This window comes from Pan troglodytes, chromosome 6 (assembly GCF_028858775.2).
Source record: "Pan troglodytes isolate AG18354 chromosome 6, NHGRI_mPanTro3-v2.0_pri, whole genome shotgun sequence".
Lineage (NCBI taxonomy): Eukaryota > Metazoa > Chordata > Mammalia > Primates > Hominidae > Pan > Pan troglodytes.
The window spans coordinates 36,290,838-36,311,154 of NC_072404.2; the positions used below are offsets into that span (position 1 = coordinate 36,290,838).

Sequence of the window (20,317 nt, forward strand, 5' to 3'; positions counted from 1 at the left end):
ACTGATGCCAGGTCAGGAGCTAGGAGTGAATGAGGACAACTTGGAACATCTTGTGTCAGAAGCTCAGGACGCCTCTCAAGACGAACGAGGTCCTTCTAAAAGGACATGGGAACCAGCCTGAAGTTGCCCACTGGCCAAAATTAGAACAATTTGAGAATCAAAAATAACAATGACTGCAAACTGAAAAATGATTGGAAACTTTAAACATAAAAAAGCCATTCCCCCCAAAGAGTAATCCAAAAAAAAAAAAAAAAAACACTAACTTCATTTGCCACACTATTGGTGGTGACTATTACACCAACTTTACTCTGCAAAGTGATAATTTAAGAAAACAAACAGGTATTCCGCCATTCTAGTAGCAGCTGTATTTCGGGGTAACTGGAATACAGCTGATGATGAGCACCAGTTGATGAGGAAACAGTTCTCTTTACAAAAGTATGCCAACTAAGTAATCCTAAATGAATAATGGAATTTTATAATTGATTCATGCCAGGATCATCAATGATATCATTTGGTGAAAAGGTGATAGGGAACAGGATATTCACTTGATGCCAAATTACTCCCTGGGGATTACTGCTGGTTGCAATTTATTTATTTTATTTTTTTTGAGACAGAGTCTCACTCTGTCGCCCAGGCTGAAGTGCAGTGGTGTGATGTCGGCTCACTGCAAGCTCCGCCTGCCGGGTTCACACCATTCTCCTGCCTCAGCTTCCTGAGTAGCTGGGACTACAGGCACCCGCCACCATGCCTGGCTAATTTTTTGTATTTTTAGTAGAGACGGGGTTTCACCATGTTGGCCAGGATGGTCTTGATCTCCTGACCTCGTGATCTGCCCGCCTCGGCCTCCCAAAGTGCTGGTGTGTCTGGAATTGTGGGTTCTTGGTTTCACTGACTTAAAGAATGAAGCCACTGACCCTCGCGGTGAGTGTTACAGTTCTTAAAGATGGTGTGTCCAGAGTTCGTTCCTTCAGATGTTCAGATGTGTCTGGAGTTTCTTCCTTCTGCTGGGTTTGTGGTCTCACTGACTTCAGGAGTGAAGCTGCAGACCCTCGAGGTGAGTGTTACGGCTCTTAAAAGGCGGTGCATCTGGAGTTGTTCATTCCTTCTGGTGGGTTTGTGGTCTTGCTGACTTCAGGAGTGAAGCTGCAGACCTTCATGGTGAGTGTTACAGTTCATAAAGGTGGCTCGCCCAGAGTTGTTCATTCCTCCCGTCCAGAGTTGTTTGTTCCTCCCGTCTGGAGTTGTTCCTTCCTGTGGGTTCATGGTCTCGCTGGCTTCAGGAGTGAAGCTGCAGACCCTCACGGTGAGTGTTACGGCTCTTAAAGGCAGTGCATCTGGAGTTGTTCATTCCTTCTGGTGGGTTTGTGGTCTTGCTGACTTCAGGAGTGAAGCTGCAGACCTTCATGGTGAGTGTTACAGTTCATAAAGGTGGCACGTCCAGAGTTGTTCATTCCTCCCATCTGGCGTTGTTCGTTCCTCCCGTCCAGAATTGTTCGTTCCTCCCGTCTGGAGTTGTTCCTTCCCATGGGTTCATGGTCTCGCTGGCTTCGGGAGTGAAGCTGCAGACCTTTGTGGTGAGTGTTACAGCTCATAAAGGCGGCGCGGACCCAAAGAGTGAGCAGCAGCAAGATTTATTGCAAAGAACAAAAGAACAAAGCTTCCACAGCCTGGAGGGGGACCCAAGTGGGTTGCCCCTGCTAGCTCTGGTGGCCTGCTTTTATTCCCTTATTTGGCCCCACCCACATCCTGCTGATTGGTCCATTTCACAGAGAGCTGATTGGTCTGTTTTGACAGAGCCCTGATTGGTGTGTTTACAAACCTTTAGCTAGACATAGAGCGCTGATTGGTGCATTTACAATCCTTTAACTAGACAGAAAAGTTCTCTAAGTCTCCTACCTGGTTAGCTAGACACAGAGCCCCGACTGGTGCATTTAAAAACCTTTAGCTAGACACAGAGTGCTGATTGGTGCGTTTACAAACCTTTAGCTAGGCACAGAGTGCTGATTGGTGCGTTTACAATCCTTTAGCTAGACAGAAAAGTTCTCCAAGTCCCCACCCGATCCAGAAGCCCAGCTGGCTTCACCTGTCACTGGGATTACAGGCATGAGCCACCGCGCCTGGCCTACTGCTGGTTACATTTTTACAACACAGGGAAATCTTGCCCCTCCTACCTTAACCCAGAACAATCTTATCACCGTAAAAGTGGCCCAGCCTGATATTAAATGTCTCCCAATTTGATGCAATATGAAGCTCCAGCATCATCTATGAAGTATTCTTTCCAAAAAATTTTAACCTCAACATCATCAAGCCTTTAAATCTATCTTCCTGTCTCAGGAACTGCAAGGATAGAAGAATAAAATTACAACAGGAGAAAACAACCAGAGAAACCCAGAATAAATGGTGGAACACCCTACTGAACACATGGCCCAGTGTCTTCAATAAGTCAGTGTCATTAAAAAGAAAAAAAGCAGCACTGAGGGATGGCTGCTCTAGATTAAAAGAAATTTTAAAAACGTGGCCGGGTGTGGTGGTTCACACCTGTAATCCCAGCAATTTGGGAGGCTGAGGCAGGCAGATCACAATGTCAAGAGATGGAGACCTTCCTGGCCAACATGGTGAAACCCCATCTCTACTAAAAATACAAAAATTAGCTGGGCATGGTGGCACGCCTCTAGTCCCAGCTACTCGGGAGGCTGAGGCAGAAGAATTGTTTGAACCTGGGAGGCAGAATTTGCAGTGAGCCAAGATCACGCCATTGCACTCCAGCTTGGCAACAGAGCAAGACTCCGTCTCAAAAACAAACAAACAAACAAACAAACAAACAAACAATAACCAAATGTATGGCTTGTCCTCTGTTGATTCTGGTTTAATAAGCCAGATATAAAAGATATTTCGGGGACAACTGAAGAAATTTGAGTTTTCACTGGGGCATTAGGTGATATTAGGCAATTGTTATTAGGTGTGATAATGGTATTGTGCTTCGGTAGAAAAATGTCTCTATTTTTAGACATGTATACTGGCACATATAGGGTTGAAATATTTGATACCTATATTTTAAGATAATTCAGAACAAAAAAATACAGAAAGTGTTAAATGTTAAATGTAGTGATGTACATGGATGTTCATTATATTTTTAATCTATATATGTTTGAATATTTTCATGTTAAAAAAAGAACAAGGAAAAAGGTGATATATGGAAAGCCCTTGCCATGTAGTGAGCACTCAATAAGCAATAGCATTATTATTATTATACAATCTGCAAATAGGAAGATTATTGTGGGATCTGCCCCGCAGCCCGCAATGCAATGGGGCTCTTTCCTTGTTCACGGGCAGATCGGCAGGTCGAGAAATAATAGACGCACCCAGGATAGTGAAAACTGGGTCCAGGGGGGGTCACCATCTTCTGGTCCCGTGGTGCCGCCAATGCACTGGATATACCAGCATTTATTAAGTTTAGTGAGGTCAGGGGTAGGTTAGTGAGGGATTTAGGGTCGTTTGATTATGAGGTGAGATAGTCACATGGGGATGAAGTAATTCTTTAACATAACATCTATATGCAGAAGTACAGTATACAGAGATAAGAATTTACATCAGTCATTTCTAACAGAGCCTTAAAACAGAAACACGGTCTTTCCATAACCTATGATTAGCAAGATATTAATCAGCAGTAACTGTTGCAGCAAAAGCTGGTTACAAACAATCCATGGAAACAGGACGTGAAGCTAGACAACCGGTTAGACCAGAAATTCTCAGAAGGGAGTATGCCTTAACCCTAAAGAGGCCTAGAAGAGCCATGGCAAGATGAGGGCGTTTGTAGCCCTATCTTATCCATATGAACAGGTGCCCCTCATGCATCTGCTTATAGGCTCTCCACAAGCGTTGCATTCCATTCCCAGAGCTCTGAACATCTGCTTTTCTGGGATAGGAATCTTGGTGATGTGAAACCTCCCTGACTGCACGTCTGTTCATAGGCTCTCTGCAGGGGGAAGCACATCACGCACTGTTGGCTCATTCTGGCAGCCCAACCTGGCATTGTCTTTACACAATCCTGCATGCAACTTTGTATTTACAATAACCAGGAGCATTTCATCTTTTATTCTGTAGCAGTAGTTTCAGGGGGGTCTCCCTACAGAAAATAATACCTCCTCCCACCCCTCAAACATCTAGGCAGAACTTGAAATACATACTTGGTCATTTCAGGGAGCAAGTTGCTTTTCCTGGCAAATCATATTCTATTACACCATAAATTCTCAAGGGTCCTATTTTAGAGCACTGCAATTTAAAATGTCTTGCTTTTCAACTGCTCTTTAGAATCTAAAATGTGCTTATTATTTAATTATTGTTACAGATATTTAATTTCTCTTCCTATACTTCTTGCTAATTACTTAATTTCATGACAATTGATTTTTCTCAAGACTATTTTGCAAAAATATTCATAAGTTTAGCATTGATATTACCCTCAACACTGAAAATTTTTCCTTACTCCAAGCACTTATTTATTTAGCTTCCCCACATAGATGGCAGTGTACTGACCCAGGTTGGCCAGCAAGGGGCAGTAGGTAACAAAGTTACCTAAACAAAGTTGTGTTTTTGTGTTTGTTTTTTCAAATTTAGCCAAAGCCAGGTTAATATTAGTTAACATTCATTGAGCACTTCTTAAATGCCAGGCACTGGCCTAAATTCTTAAATGTATTAGCTCATTTAATCCTGAAAATAGTCATATATGGAAAGTACTGATATTATTCTCCTTTTACAGTGAGGAAACAGGCATAGTAGGTCAACTAACTTGCCCCAGGTTGTAGTTAGCAATGACTGAAGCAGAGATTCAGCCATGCAGTCTGACTCTAAGTCACTACTGGGTGCTGCTTCTCAAATTTCTAACAATTGTAAAACCTTGGTGCTCTAGATATATCTAGTTATTAATAGCCCACTTTCAAGTACAATCATTATCTACAAGATTATTAAATAATGATTATAGCCTTCAATCACTTGATAATAAAGACAATGAGATCAGATTTCTTCTTAATGTCATCTTTTATTTTTATTTTTTGAAGCAAGGCCTTGCTCTGTCTCCCAGGCTGGAGTGGTGCAATCATGGCTCACTGCAGCGTCGACCTTGCAGGCTCAAGTGATCTTCCCACTTCAGTTTCTTGAACAGCTGGGACTACAGGTGCAACACATCTGGCTAATTTTTGTATTTTTTGTAGAGATGGGATTTCGCCATGTTGCCCATGGCTGGTCTTGATCTCCTGGGCTCAAGCGATCCCCTCACCTCATCTTCCCAAAGTGCTGAGACTACAGACTTGAGCCATTGTGCTGGGCCCTAAATACCGTCTTTTAATCCAGTGGTCTTTAAAGTTTTTTGATTGTGCCATTAAAAATTTTTGAACACACACAATTATATGTTAATATTAATATGATTATAATAGTATATAATTATATGTATATTAATATATAAAATACATTCTATAATACCCACAAAATAGAAATTTTAAAATAAAAAAGCTATTTTATCTGTCATTAATTGTGGTAGTTTCAATCAATCATTGGCCAATCTCAAGGGAAATACACATATAGGTCAAAGTTAATTATAAGTTATAGTAGATGGAAATTTTTATTGCTAATAGCCCTCCTAGGTGGAGGGCTAAATTCTTATATGTATCATTTTGGCTGACCTTGTCAGATGTTACTAGATCACCATTATTTTTACAACACAGTGAATGTGATGAGGAGCTTGTACCAGAAGTATGAGAAATGTCGGCTCTGTCCCTTTCTTTTTTTCTTTTCTTCTGCTTACAATTTTGACAAGAGTTCCTGTCCAATTCTTTGCAGAAATCTTTTAAATTATGTTCCCATTTTGTGAGAGTTAATTCTCTATAAATCTGTTTAGCTAAGCCCAGATAAATGACAGTAAATACCAAGATAAGGAAAGTGACTGACTGAGAGCCAGAGCCACCATCAGCCTCTTCCCCAGGGTAGGCACTCCCATTCCTCCTCAGGACACCTTTTATGTGACAGATGATGACTGCCTGGCTAACTGAGGGTTCTACTGTTTTAGTAAAGCAAAATTCTTATATTAGTGTATATTTACTAAATATAGCAAAGTATAGGAAACAAAATTCTTTCTAATATTTTAGATTAAAAATTAAAATAGAATTTGTTTTCACATCTCAGCAGATCAACTTGCTCATCCACTTTCAATAGCATTGTAATCAGTTTTAGCATTTATCATTTTCAGAAGAGCATTTCAAGGAAAGACATTGGTACATCATAGCAAGTCTGAAGAGTTATATGGTACAAAGGCTGTGTGTCTGCTGAGGAAGGCCAGCTGTCTGTGCAGGCAATGCCATTCAGGGGCAGTAGAACTCTAGTGGTATAGACAGAGACTGGGTCTCATGAGTCTGTGTCTTAGCTCTGTGGGCTGAGAACACAATCTTGTCAGTACTACCAGAGGGGGCAGATTCACACTAAGCAGACTCATAAGAGATGGATGTACACATCAGAATGTCAGTTTGTTGACATGCAATGAGAACTGTAACAGATAAACCATGTATTTGTGTTCACAGATCAATGCATTTTCTTCCACTAGGAAAATAAATCCAAATGAGGCATGAGTTTATTAGCATGATTGAGGTCAGGAGGTCAAGTGATTACAGTGGAAGGAACAAAAGCAGGAGCAGTAGGAGATGAGGTAGAGAGATAGGCAGGGGCTGGGTCACGTGGGCCCTTGAGGCCATGTTAAGGAATCTAGATTCTAAGAGGTCACAAGCTATTGGGGGTGGTTTAGGTAGGAATATGATCTGATTTTCAAAGGGATAATTCTGCATGCTGAGTGGAGAATCAATTCTAAGGGGACAGAAATGATAGTTAAGAAATTAGAAAAGACAGGGCCAGGTGCGGTGGCTCACGCCTGTAATCCCAGCACTTTGGGAGACTGAGGTGGGTGGATTACGAGGTCAGAAGATGGAGACCATTCTGGCTAACACGGTGAAACCCCGTCTCTACTAAAAATACAAAAAAATTAGCTGGGCATGGTGGCGGGCGCCTGTACTCCCAGCTACTCGGGAGGCTGAGGCAGGAGAATGGCGTGAACCCGGGAGGCAGAGCTTGCAGTGAGCCGAGATCGCGCCACTGCACTCCAGCCTGGGTGACAGAGTGAGACTCCGTTTAAAAAAAGAAAAAGAAAAAGAAAAGAAAAGAAATAAGCAAAGACAGTCCTGCAGAGGTTTAGACAAGGGTGGATGGTGGCTTTGGACTAGGGAGTGAAGCTGGGAAAAGGATGGATTTGGGTTGCTTTTTTTTTATGGTAGAGCAATTAAGACTTGCTGGGAGATTAGATAGGTGATTCCACGCTTACCAAACAACCTTCCAGCTGTAATTTGTCTTCTTAGTAGGTTTTTCTTCTTAGAGAAGGAAGCACTGGTCAGGGAACATAGGGATCTGATATTTCTGCTGGTTCCAGTTTTCTTCCCTGAGAATGTGTACCTGAGTCTAAGAGGGTTGGGTCTCTCTCTCTCCGAGCACCTAAACATTTGAAACACTCTGAGCTGGTCCCAGCCATGTTAGACATGTGGGCTGAGAAGTGGAAGAAGATGATCTGAGCTACAGAGAAGGAGAAAGCAGACCACAGCTCAAGCAGAGAAGGGAGCTAGAGAAAAGTCCTGGGCACATTTGAGTGCTCACTCCAGCTGTCAAGACCCAGTGGAATTTCTCACTGTAGGTTTCACAGACACTTTCCTAAGTCTTATACTCCAAACCACACTGAATGAAATAAAGATTCTTATTCAATGTATCTATTAATGGTTTACGTGGAAAGCAGTGCATCTAATTCCACAATATTTTAGAGTGTATCTTAAAGACATCTGGCTCCAAAAGTAAAGTATTTGGTTATGCCTGCATTAAGGTAAATATATATATATATATATATATATATATTTGTATTTATATATTTGTATATATTTATATAGATATATATATTCGTGATCTAGAATACAGAGTAATCATCATTAATTATATATGGTCCCAGGTTATACAGGCAGTATGAAATTAATATCAACCTCCAATAGCCACAAGGATGTGGGATGAGTAGTTATTGAGAAAGATTTGTATTTGTTGCCTAAAACCGAAAATGAGTTACCTTTGACTCGCCTCTCTCCTTCACACCCTATCTGCCATCAGTCATTAAGGTCTGTGGCTACTCCCTGTGTCCCACCCTCCTCCTCATCCCCACACGCTCACCCTCTCCCTCCCATCCTCATCTCACTCCTGGATTACTGCAACAATTCCTAGGGTGGTTTTTCTGACTGCTTTTCTATGGAGATAGGGTTGCAGGGGAGGACAAGAAGAGGGCGGGAATTACATAAGGACATCACAGAGGTGGCTTTGGAAAATGGCTTCAATTTCAACAGAGCAAGGGGTTAATATTAGGAAATGGGAGACAGTCTGGAAGGAGATTAATATTGTTTCTGGCAGGGCCTTGAGTTTCACACCAAAAAGTTCAGACTATTTGGTGGTCAAAGAAGAGTCATTTTTGGCTTTTGAGCAGAGACGTTCCCTTGTGTACGATTAGAAAATCAAACATGTGGCCTGTGTTCAGGATGGCTTGGGAGGAAGTAGTGGGAGAGATGGCAGAGTGCTGAATACAAGGTCACTGCAAATAGGCAAAGTCATGAAAGCCTAAGCCAGGGTAGCATTCATGGAATGGAAATGAAAGGCCGGAAGGGAGTTAAGATACATTGTTTAAATTTGATTTTATCATCTCATTTCTACCTATAAAAACCTGTAGAGGCTGTCTTTTGTTCATTACCTTATCAGATTCAGGCTCTTATGCAAGCCTTCATTATCTGAGTCTTTCCTGTCTGATTAGTCGGATTTCTCAGTAGATGGTAAGCCCTTTGGAGGCAGGTATCACACCTTCTATTTATGCATACTGCAGTGCTTACCACAGCACAGATGAATGATACTTATTTGCTAATTAGGTGCACTGGAGTCAAAAACCTCCCCTGCTTCATACAGGTACCCATATCCTTTTTCTCTATGGTCTTTTCCCCTGGCTTTCCTTGATTTACTGAGAGAAACTTGTTCTTTAGCTCTGACTTAAGATGTAGACATTTATACTAATGCTTTAGCATATTCTGAGCAAATTTTGTTAGACATAGTGTTATTTATATTTATATCTCTTTCAGCTTATGGTTTGCCACATGGCAGGAAACATGCCAGAATATATGAAATCAGAAATGTTCTGGGGGAAAAAAAAGAATGTATTAAAATTCCAGTATGTTTAATCGACAATCTGTATTCTTGTTTTGAGAGTAACTTTGAAAAATAGACCCAACGTAGTTTATTGTTGAGTGCTTAGCCCATGCTCATCTTTGATATCTCTGTATCTACATTTCTATTCAGATCTATAACTATACACTTTGGAAAGACAAACACCAAAATGTTAGCCATGATCACCTATAGGAAAAGAAATGGAATTGAAGAAGTGGGAAGAAGAGCAGCAAGTTGAACAAAAAGCTTCTATTTTAAAAATTCTGTAGTCTTTTGTATTTTTGGCACTTTTGAGCATATATTCTTAGGTTACTTTTTTGTCTTTGTTTTTTCTTTTTGTCGTATTACTTTTATTTTAAAATATACTATTAATTAAAATACATATGTTATTAAAATTCAGAACAAAAATTCCTATCTTATGGAATTTGGGCCAATATCTAGAAATCAAATGTCAGGAGGATAAAAAGATTGATGACCAAATAAATTGCCCAGAGAGAAATCAGGCACAGTGAATACATTCCCAAGTAGTCCTGCCTCTCACCACGTCAATCAGAGAATTAGGCCAGATCAAATCAACCTTGCTGTATGGAAAAATACAGTCTCATCCTGAGAGGCCTGCAACTGCAGAATGTCATGGTGCCTCCCTCTTTGCCCTTTGAGATGTCAGTGAATAAAGAACCAGAATTTTCCCAGTCTGTTTTAGGAGAAGGCCACAAGTGTTCTAGGACAATAACCTGCTAGATCCCACAGCCAACCTTAATAGTCACTTTTGAAAAGTCCTGGAAATACAACAATTCAGCGATCTCTATGTAATTTACCATAGCTATACTGGAATGAGATGTACCGATCCCAAGATTCACTACTGTTAAAACCTGACAGACTGCATCAGAGTTAATACATTCATTCCCTTAGCTTATGTAGTCATGGTATTTATAACACTTTAAATGCAGTTGAAATTCAAATGTAAAAGGAAAATTTTGCTTCATGTGTCTGTTGCCAACAAGAGCACTAGTACCATTTTAAATGAGAATACAGCTTTACTTAAATGAAAATCCCAATGTTTCTTTTGGGTGTAGACCTCATTCTTTCCTTCATAGAAAGAACTGTAAACTCAGTAAATTCTTAATCTCTTGTATAATAATTAGATGAGAGCCAAGCGTTTTCTTAAAGATCCTCTAAAAAGAATGGCTTAGGAATGACTAGAAAACATTTGTGGAGTGTGGGAGCTATGCTTGCATTATTTGCTTAATTCATGTGCTTGGATGTTGTGCTTTCAGTCTATTCAACAATATTTAATCAATTATTAAATTTTCTTAGAGACATACACTTAAATGAAGCATTTTAATTGAGTATTTTTTAAAAACTCCGGGCTGTGTGTAGTGGCTCAGGCCTATAATCCTGGCACTTTAGGAGGCCGAGGCAGAAGGATTACTTGAGTTTGACACCAGCCTGGGCAAATGGCAAGACCCCACCTATACAAAATTAAAAATTAGCCAAGCATGGTGATGCATGCCTGTAGTCCCACCCAGCTACTCAGGGGCCTAAGGTATGAAAGGTGTGAGGATTGTTTGAGCCCAGGAGTTTGAGGCTGTAGTGAGCTATGATTGCACCACTCCACCTTAGCCTGGGCGACAGAGCAAGACCCTGCCTCTAAAAAAGAAAAGAAAAGAAAACAAACAAACACAAAAAAACCTCTGAGTGTTTAAAAATCTTTCCAGAATAGCTGATCTGCTGATGTCAGCCTTTTAAAAAATATTATTACTGTCCAGGCACAGTGGCTCATGCCCGTAATCCCAGCACTTTGAGAGACCGAGACAAGTGGATCACTTGAGGATGGGAGTTCGAGACCAGCCTAACCAACATAGCAAAACCCCCTCTCTACTAAAACTTAAAAATAAAATAAAATAATTTCTTTCTTCACATGAATACAACCCTTCCCAATAACAGAGCTGCTGAAAGCCATCTTTATTATGGTCTTTGTTAAACTTTGTTGACTAAAAAGACAACAGGAACTCTGTATACCTGAATAACAGAAACTCAAATGACTCACTGAAAATGAACAGTTACTCATGGGAGAAATAGGTATATGTAGAGGAGAAACTTGCTTCAGTAAGTTACTGGAATCTTCCAGAGGGTAATGCATTTTATATGCATCTTTAAAAAACGTATTAAAAATGGGGCCGGATGTGGTGGCTCACACATGTAATCCCAGCACTTTGGGAGGCTGAGGCAGGTGGATCATGAGGTCAGGAGATCGAGACCATCCTGGCTAACACAGTGAAACCCTGTCTCTACTAAAAATATCAAAAATTAGCCAGGCATGGTGGGGGGCGCCTGTAGTCCCAGCTACTAGGGAGGCTGAGGCAGGAGAATGGCGTGAACCCGGGAGGCAGAGCTTGCAGTGAGCCGAGATTGCGCCACTGCACTCCAGCCTGGGTGACAGAACGAGACTCCATCTCTGAAAAAACAAAACAAAACAAAACAAAATAACAACAACAACAAAAGGTATTAAAAATGATGTCTCAAGCTAGCTAAGTCATACGAACTATTCAATTTGCCTTAAGAAGCCACAAAATTGTAGTGGCAAGATGAATTCTCTAACCCAGCAATTCCACACCTAGGTATATCCCCAAACAAATTGGAAACAAAATACTGGGACAAGAGACTTCATAGCAGCACTATTCACAATGGTCCAAAGGTGAAAACAAATGACCATCAATGGGTGAATGGACAAACAAATGTGGTCTATCCATACAATGGAACGTTATGCAGCCATAAAGAGAATCGAAGCACAGGTGTATGCCACAATGTAGATGAAACTAAAAAGCATGCTGCTATTAGAAAGAAACCAGACATGAAAGGTCACATACTGGTTGATTAAATTTATATGAAATATGCAGAATAGGTAGACCCATAGGAATGGAAAGCTGATAGGTAGTTGCTAGGGGCTAGGGGAAAGAGGGAATAGGAAATTAACTACTCATCAGGTACAGAGTTTTATTTTGGGGAGATGGAATGCTTTAATACTAGATAGAAGTGGTGGATGCACAACAATGTGAATGGACTACATGCCACTGAATTGTTCACATTAAAATCGTTAATTTTATGTTATGTGAATTTCAGCTTTAAAAAAAAATGAAAAACCTAGCCAGGCGCAGTGGCTCACTCCGGTAATCCCAGCACTTTGGGAGGCTCAGGCAAATGGATTGCTTGAGCTCAGGACTTCAAGACCAGCCTGGGCAACATGGCAAAACCCAGTCTCTACAAAAAATACAAAAAAAATGAACCAGGCATGGTAATGCATGCCTGTAGTTCCAGCTACTTGGGAGGCTGAGACAGGAGGATCACCAGAGCCCAGGTGATCGAGGCTGTGGTGAGCAGTGATTGCACCACTGCACTCCAGCCTGGGTGACAGAATGATACCCTGTCTCAGAACAAAAACAAAAACAAAGCAAAACAAAAAATCCCACACCAAAACAATTTGGGGTGTTCAAGAATAACAATTATACTCAAATAGCAACATTTCCCAAAATATGATCTGTGGGCCACTGGGGCCACTAGGTGATTCTCAAACAAGGCTTCTGTGGTCCAGTGACCTGGAAAACACTGCATTCCATATTTCCACTTAGAGATTCACAATGCACATCGCCTTATGAAGGCAGCTGAGAATGCCTGTAGCAAGGGACCATGTGGAGCTCTGTTTAATCCTGAGTTTCCAAAACCTCCTGGGTCACAGAACCCCTTTGATGTAGACAGCGTTTTACTGAGAGTGTGGGAAATGCTGCTCTGTGATGATACAGTGACTTTGATTTGTTTAGGATGATCGTTCAGTTCCTGAAGAATCATATTCAATAAAATCCTAAATTATCCAGAAAATTGAAGATAAGCAATAGTGTGTTATCCAGAAAGGGAAGAATTCCAAATCTTTACCTTGTTCTGGTTTGACACTGACTGGGTTTGTGGGTGATAACCTTTCCTTACAGGATTGATTTATACAAATATTGCATGGCTTTGCTGGTTAAACACCTGATAATCAGTTTGAAACTGCAGGGCTATAAAAATATCCATCAACCTCTATTAAATGCAGTGAGGGTTGCAGCCTGGCAAAAAATAAGGATCAGATTGTAAGGCTGAGAGCAAATGTGATAGAGCCCCAAATTATTGATTAAACTAGAAGAAAATTGGGTGCCTTGGCTTTCTATTTCCCATCATTCTTACTTTGTTCCTTTTTGTCTCTTTTACGATTGTCAAAGCAGTTTACGGGCTTAATAGAACAGGTTAGACAACTTCACGGAAAAGTACATAATTGGCATCAATAATAGTGGCAGGCCTCGTTAGACCAGTAGTATCTTGACACAAAATGCTTGCTCTAACTCATTAAAACATTTCAGTAAGTGTCAGTATTAATACATGTTTCTTGCTGCAAATAAAATTTATTTCCAAATTCCAATTTAGAGAAATCTGGTGGCCTAGAAAATACTATTCCCTGATGTAATGTGATTTTCCATGCTGTCATTCAATTGGGAATTTTCTCAATATTTCAAATCACTAGTGAATTGATAATAACAAATTATATTGCTGCATTTGGCCATTACAAGTCCTTTTGCCATTTTCATTTAGTGGGTATGGTAGCTGATGGTCCTCTGAACTGCTCTAAAGAGGCAAATAACAGTAAACACTGGTCTGCTATGGAACAGGGGATGTTTTCTGGGTTCTCAGCCAGGTGTCAAAGAGGAAGGTTTAGAGGTAATCTGAAGACCATTTTTTAGGGAGAATATCTTCCACCTGGCCTAGAAAATACAAGAAATTAAAAGGTTCTTTCAGGAAGAAACATAAAATACTTTTTTTCTTGAATTAATGTCATCTACTTTGTAAAAAATAATCTCTTTTGTAGAGTTATTTTACATCTAACTTTGACCACCTATCACTGTCTTGGAAACAAACACAAAAACAATTAAAATCCAGGGAAGTATTGATAAATATTTATATTTGCAAGTTAGGATTAGACAGGAGTGACAAAACCAATCCCGTGGACAATAAGACCTATGAGTATAATAATTTTGGTCTGCCTGCAAAGACCTTTCCTACTTTCCATTCCTGGAAAACTCATATTTGTTCTTCAACATCAAGCAAATGTTACCTCTTCTATCAAGTCATTCCTAACTTCCAGGTAGATATGGTATTCTACATGTATAGTACTTGATCGATTCCTTTACTATTGTACTAAAACAACTTTATTTGTTTACATGCCTCTTCCCCCTACTAGACTATGATGCCCAGAGAGAGCAGGAATTATTATTTATTCAATATATATTTATTGAGTGCTTACTATGTGCCAGGACATTTTGCTTCTCCTTAGGACCACAATATACATCTCTTTATTCCCAAAATTAGTACATGCCTGTCCCCTCATGGAGGAGGCACTCAATAATCAGTTGCTAAATAAACAGCTGAGTGAATAAAAGGGTGAATGAATGAATGAGCCCTATTGTGTAAGATACAAAAGGCACCAATTTTACAGTGATGTTTCAGTTCCCCAGTTTGCAAACAGAATTTGTGTAAAGTTAAGCTACTAAGGAGAGCATGATTTGTCATTCTGCAGGGAGATGCAGTGACTCAATTCCTGGTTGACCTGTGGGGTTTACAAAAACCAGGGCTTAGTTTCTTTAAATTAACTTTAGGAGACGGCAGTCCTGGCCTGGTCCCTTTTATGTGCTGGAGCACCACCCTAAAAACTGTTGGCTGGCTACATCACAGAGAATTCCCAGGGCTCTCTTGCTAGCAGCCAGAGTGGAGAGAGGCAGGAAGGAAGGGAGAGAGAAAGAGAGAGAGAGAAGGAGAGAGAGAGAGAGAGAGAGTGAGAGAGAGAGAGAGACAGTCCAAAAAGGAAGGAATAATGCAAACGAGTCATTTGAAAGACAGTGGATTTTCCGCTTACGGCAGTATGTTTGCTGCAGATTACATAAGGCTTGTTGATTATTCTCTTACAATACTTCCTGATAGTCTATCCCTCTTCATAAATAATGTGCTAGACTTGATGTAGCTGTTGCAAATCATTTTGACATCAGGGAGTACTTTTCAAGATAAGCCTGAGCCATCCTCATCCCTGAATTCACTCATTAGCAGTTTGCCCACAAAGGTGGTCTCTGGGATAGGCTCAGAGAGGCCCCCAGCCTCTGAATTTCACGATTGAGATAAAGATTCATTATGTGGAGTCGGATCTGGTTCCATTAGCAAAATGATTTCTGTAGTTGGGTTTAGCATAAAGGTAGGTAGGCTCAATCTTATTTGTGTTCCAAGTTAATTCCCTTTCCTGTTTTCTGCCTGGCTGTTCCAATCTCTTAGCAGTCTTGCCAAGCCACCTCATTGTCAGCAGACAACATACCTCATATTTTAATGTTACAGAAACATTTATCTTTTTTCCTTTCTATCTTTTCATCTTTCACCTGTCATTCTCTGATTTCCTTCTGCCTCAGAGAAAATCTGTATATGTTACCCTTTGTAACAAATTACCCCAAAACTTAGCAGCTTAAAAGAACAAATATGTGTTATCTCGTAGTTTCTGTGAGTCAGGAATTTGGAGGTTGCTTAGCTGAGTGGTTCTAGTACAGAGTCTTTCATGAGGTTGCAGACAAGATATCAGCTGGGGCTGCAGTCATCTGAAAGCTAGACTAGGAGTGGAGGCTTCACTTCCAAGATGGTGTACTCACATGGCTGTTGGCAGGAGGCCTCAGTCCCTCACTGCCCAGCACCTCCCCAGAGAGTGCTTGAGTGTTCAAGTGAAAAGTCAGCTGGCTTCCTCCAGATTATGTGATCCAAGAGAAGAAGCATGGAGTAAGTCACATGCCTTTTACAACTTACTCTCAAAAGCTGAACATTGTCATTTCAACCACATTCTATTATTTAGAGGTAATTCACTAAGCATCCCTTGCACTCAAGAAGAGAGGAATTAGATCCTATCTTTTGAAGGAAGGGATAGCAAAGAATCTGTGGACATCTTTTCAAACCACCACAGAGGGATTTCTCTTCCTTTTCAGGGTGAATTCTTCAACCTGTGAGCTTGATCCCATCCCTTCCCACCTGGACGTGGCTAATCAATTATGCTGTCTCTCGTAGTCTCATAATAGTAGATCCCATTTATTGAGTATCTACTTCATAATAGTAGACCCCATTTATTGAGTATCTACTATGTCCTGACCATAATGTTCCAAGAACTTTATGTAGATAAATTACTTAATACAAACAACAGCTCCATAAGGTAGGGAAATGATTAACTCACTTTTACAATTGAGAAGACCAAAGCTCAGGAGATTGTGAGCCTCCTGAGCTCACAGAGGTGAGATGTCCAACATCAGCTAATAAGTTAAAAAGTTACACTTAAGGCCAGCCCTGACTAATTTCATATCTATGCCCCCTCCACTAATCTATTTCCACAGCGCCTCATATACTCCTTTAGTCTCTCCATCAGCTTCTTCTCCTTAGCCTTGACAAAGGCTCAAGTTGTCCTCATACAAAAATTACCTTCCTTTAAATCGTACCACATCTTGAGCTTTATCACATCTTCCCATCACCACAATTTTTTTGCAATACTGGTCTGCACACCATCCATGCATCTCTGCTGCATACAATGCCACACCTCCCATTTGTCCAACTCACAGCCATCTAGTGCTGCACTTACCAATCTACTGAAATGGATTTCTCCAAGTAAGATCACCAGTGACTTCCTAAATTTTAAGTCCGGTGCTTTCTTTTCAGCTCACATTCTGGTGTATTTGATCAATTCTAAGACATACGATTTCCAACATTTCTCAAATAGAGGTGTCTTTAAATCAATGGCACTTTGGGTTGATAAAACAAAGGTGTTTATACCCCTCTCCAGGGGTGTCTGGAGAAGAGAGAGTCGGCAAAGAGGGCAGCAAAAGAAGAGCCATACTGCATGCTCTGGGGTCCCTCTAGGTGAGGCCTGGGCGCCCCAGTTCCCTATTTGTCCTTGGCACCAGGTGCCCCCAGCTCCTTTCCTCAGGGCCCCAAGGGGAAACTGGAGCCCAGGATTGGCAGCGTGGAATAAGGGGACCCCACTGGACTCTTACCAAAGATTTGATGGTGTTATTCAGTTGACTGATTTTTATGGACCTCGAGTCCAGGACTACTGCTAGTTCTTGGCACGGGCTCTGAGGTGCATGCAGAGATGAGGAGGTGGAGGAGGAGTGGGGGAGAGGTAGAGAGAACAATCATTAAGGCTGGGGTGTGTGTGGGCTGTCTCAGCTGGCAGAGGGGCATGCCGTCTCCACTGTGGGAGGAGGTTGGAGGGCTGGCCTGCAGGGTCACTGCACCTCTCCCCAGAGCCTCTTACCTCCAGATCCTTCAGGGTAGCAGATGATGTAGGGCCCTCCCCGTGGATACCTGTTGCTGACTACCAGAGATGAGAGTGCACATGGAGATGTTCTGTCCCCCTCAGTGTCTAAGCCCTCTGACTTCCTTTCTTCCCCATCAACTGGCTACATTTTCTTTTCTGCCTATCTTGGACGCTTTGTCCCATAACTCCTTTGTGCCAACTTCTCTCATGGTTCTTATCCCCCCCACCATCCCACCCTGAGGCCCTTTCAGTGACTCTTGATGGCAAGTGGCTGTTCTCATTGTCCTGGCTTCCCCTTGAGACTGGGGATGAGGAAAATCAAAGAGCAATGACCATATCCTGGGTGTCCTGGGTGTTTACAGCAGGCCATGTACTAGGGATTAACATAAAAACAACAATAAAAAATCTCATTTAAACTTCACAAATGGAAGTCAAACAATACCACCTCTATTATACAGATGTAATAAGAGAGGCCCAAAGAGCTCAAGCAACTTGCCCTAAATCATATCCCTAGCAGACGGAGAGGCAGGATTCAAACCCAGAATTCTTTTTTTTTTTTTTCTGAGACGGAGTCTCGCTTTGCCTCCCAGGCTGGAGTGTGGTGGCACAATGTCAACTCACTGCAAGCTCCGCCTCCCAGGTTCACGCCATTCTCCTGCCTCAGCCTCCCGAGTAGCTGGGACTACAGGCACCCGTCACCAAGCCTGGCTAATTTTTTTGTATTTTTAGGAGAGACAGGGGTTCACCGTGTTAGCCAGGATGGTCTCAATTTCCTGAGCTCGTGATCCACCTGCCTCAGTCTCCCAAAGTGCTGGGATTACAGGCATGAGCCACTGTGCCTGGCCAAACCCAGAATTCTTAACCAGTACCCAACAGTCCATCCATAATCTTAAAAATTACTCTCTACTGCGCCTTGGGCCCCCTGTCCCCAGGAGCCTGGCCTGCCAGGACTCACATCCTCAGGTGAGTGGCAACCACCAGAAGTGGCTGTTTCAGGGCTACTGCCACGTGTTTTCCTGTTCCTCTTCACTCCTGCTGGAACACCAAGGCTGTTTCTCTGCCAATATTCTTTTAACTGTGGGAAAGAAGAGCAGTAACACTCATGAGAACTATCAGCCCCTACAGCCACATCCTTCTTTACAGTTTTTACAAAATACTCTTATACACCATCTGATTTAATGACACCAACAACTGTACAAGGTGTTGTCACAATCATTTAGTGACTGAGAGGGATTGATATCATGGCTATGAAAAAAAAGAAAAAGGCGATACTGGAACTTTGAAACTCAGTCTTCTGACTCTGGGGTTTTGCCAAGAATCAGCAGCTACCAGGGACCAAAACCAGAGGCAGAGGTAGAAAAGTAAACATTAAATAGGCAGGAACTGTTTGCTGTGTGGTTTAGAGTCATGCATCCTCACACGTCTGTTAGTGTGAAGAAGTGCACCAGTACCTCAAACTTTTATATCAATGTGCCCTCACGGCAGAAGGCAGCCTTTCTGTTAAATCTGGGAATTTATCAGAAAGAGGACAACCCAAGCCTCATTTCAGAGAGAAATCTGGTATACTTTTAGAAACCTATGTGACTGTCATCCCTAAGTACATTAATGTTTTTTCTCTTGATCTCAAGAGAATCAAGGGAAACTGATGCTTCAGAAAGATGTCCCACATTTATCCTGTGGCACTCAAAGTACCCCAGGTTGAGATAATATGAGGAAGATTCAAGCTGTCAAGTTCAGTTTCCCAAGATCTATTCCACAGAAGATGAGCAAATCTCACTTCAGAGACCACTGACTGAAGGGCAATCTGGTCCCAGAACCATGGAAAATTAGAATATGAGGTGGAGAACTCAGAAAAAATGTTAAAATCTGTCTGGAAAGTAGAAGCCTGGAAGAAAACCAAACCAAACCCATTCTCTCATTGCCACCCAGAGATATTGTCAATGTTTTGAGCTCATGGGGGAAGTGTAGGCTTTTCCCACTGTCAATGTCTATGTTAAGGGAGTAAGGCAGCCTGAAACCTCTTGCTCCTAGGTCCCATAGTCTCCATTCTCCTTCCAGCTGGAAATCTGTGCTGTGACCAGAGGAACCAGAAATAGGGTGACAATGCTTAGGGGACTGGGTTGTAAGATCAAAGGCCAGTATTGCAGTAATGACAGTTCCTAGGCCGATTGTGATATCACTACATTCCACTCCTCCTGGTTGTGGGGAGGGACCACATCAGCACATTGTCTGAGTCGCCGCTCCATGATGGGGGAGGGAAACACAAGGTTGGGACCCAGGTCCTTGGAGACGCCAGCGCAAAGGAATGCAAAGGAATAACTGGTACCAGCCACTGCAAAACATGCAAAATTGTAAAGACCATCGATGCTAGGAAGAAACTGCATCAACTAACAAGCAAAATAACCAGCTAACATCATAATGACAGGATCAAATTCACACATAACAATATTAACCTTGAACATAAATGGACTAAATACTCCAATTAAAAGACACAAACTGGCAAATTGGATAAAGAGCCAAGACCCATCAGTGTGCTGTATTCAGGATCTCACGTGCAGAGACACACATAGGCTCAAAATAAAGGTTTGGAGAAAGATCTACCAAGTAAATGGAAAACAAAAAAAGCAGGGGTTGCAATCCTAGTCTCTGATAAAACAGACTTTAAACGAACAAAGATCAAAAGAGAAAAGA

At 41.6% G+C, this 20,317-nt stretch overlaps 1 long non-coding RNA gene across 10 annotated transcripts in view; it reads right to left on the reverse strand.

The window, feature by feature from the left end:
• Positions 1 to 12,265: 12,265 nt before the first annotated feature.
• LOC134810422 (uncharacterized) overlaps positions 12,266 to 20,317 on the reverse strand; it is a 61,048-nt gene continuing 52,996 nt past the window's right edge. For 6 of the 10 annotated variants that reach the window (XR_010158413.1, XR_010158410.1, XR_010158412.1 and 3 more), the window contains one exon: positions 17,974 to 18,701. This is a non-coding gene — a long non-coding RNA (uncharacterized LOC134810422). Of the gene's footprint in view, positions 18,702 to 20,317 lie in introns of all 10 variants that reach the window. The other 4 variants (XR_010158411.1, XR_010158406.1, XR_010158407.1 and 1 more) reach the window with 4 other exon arrangements.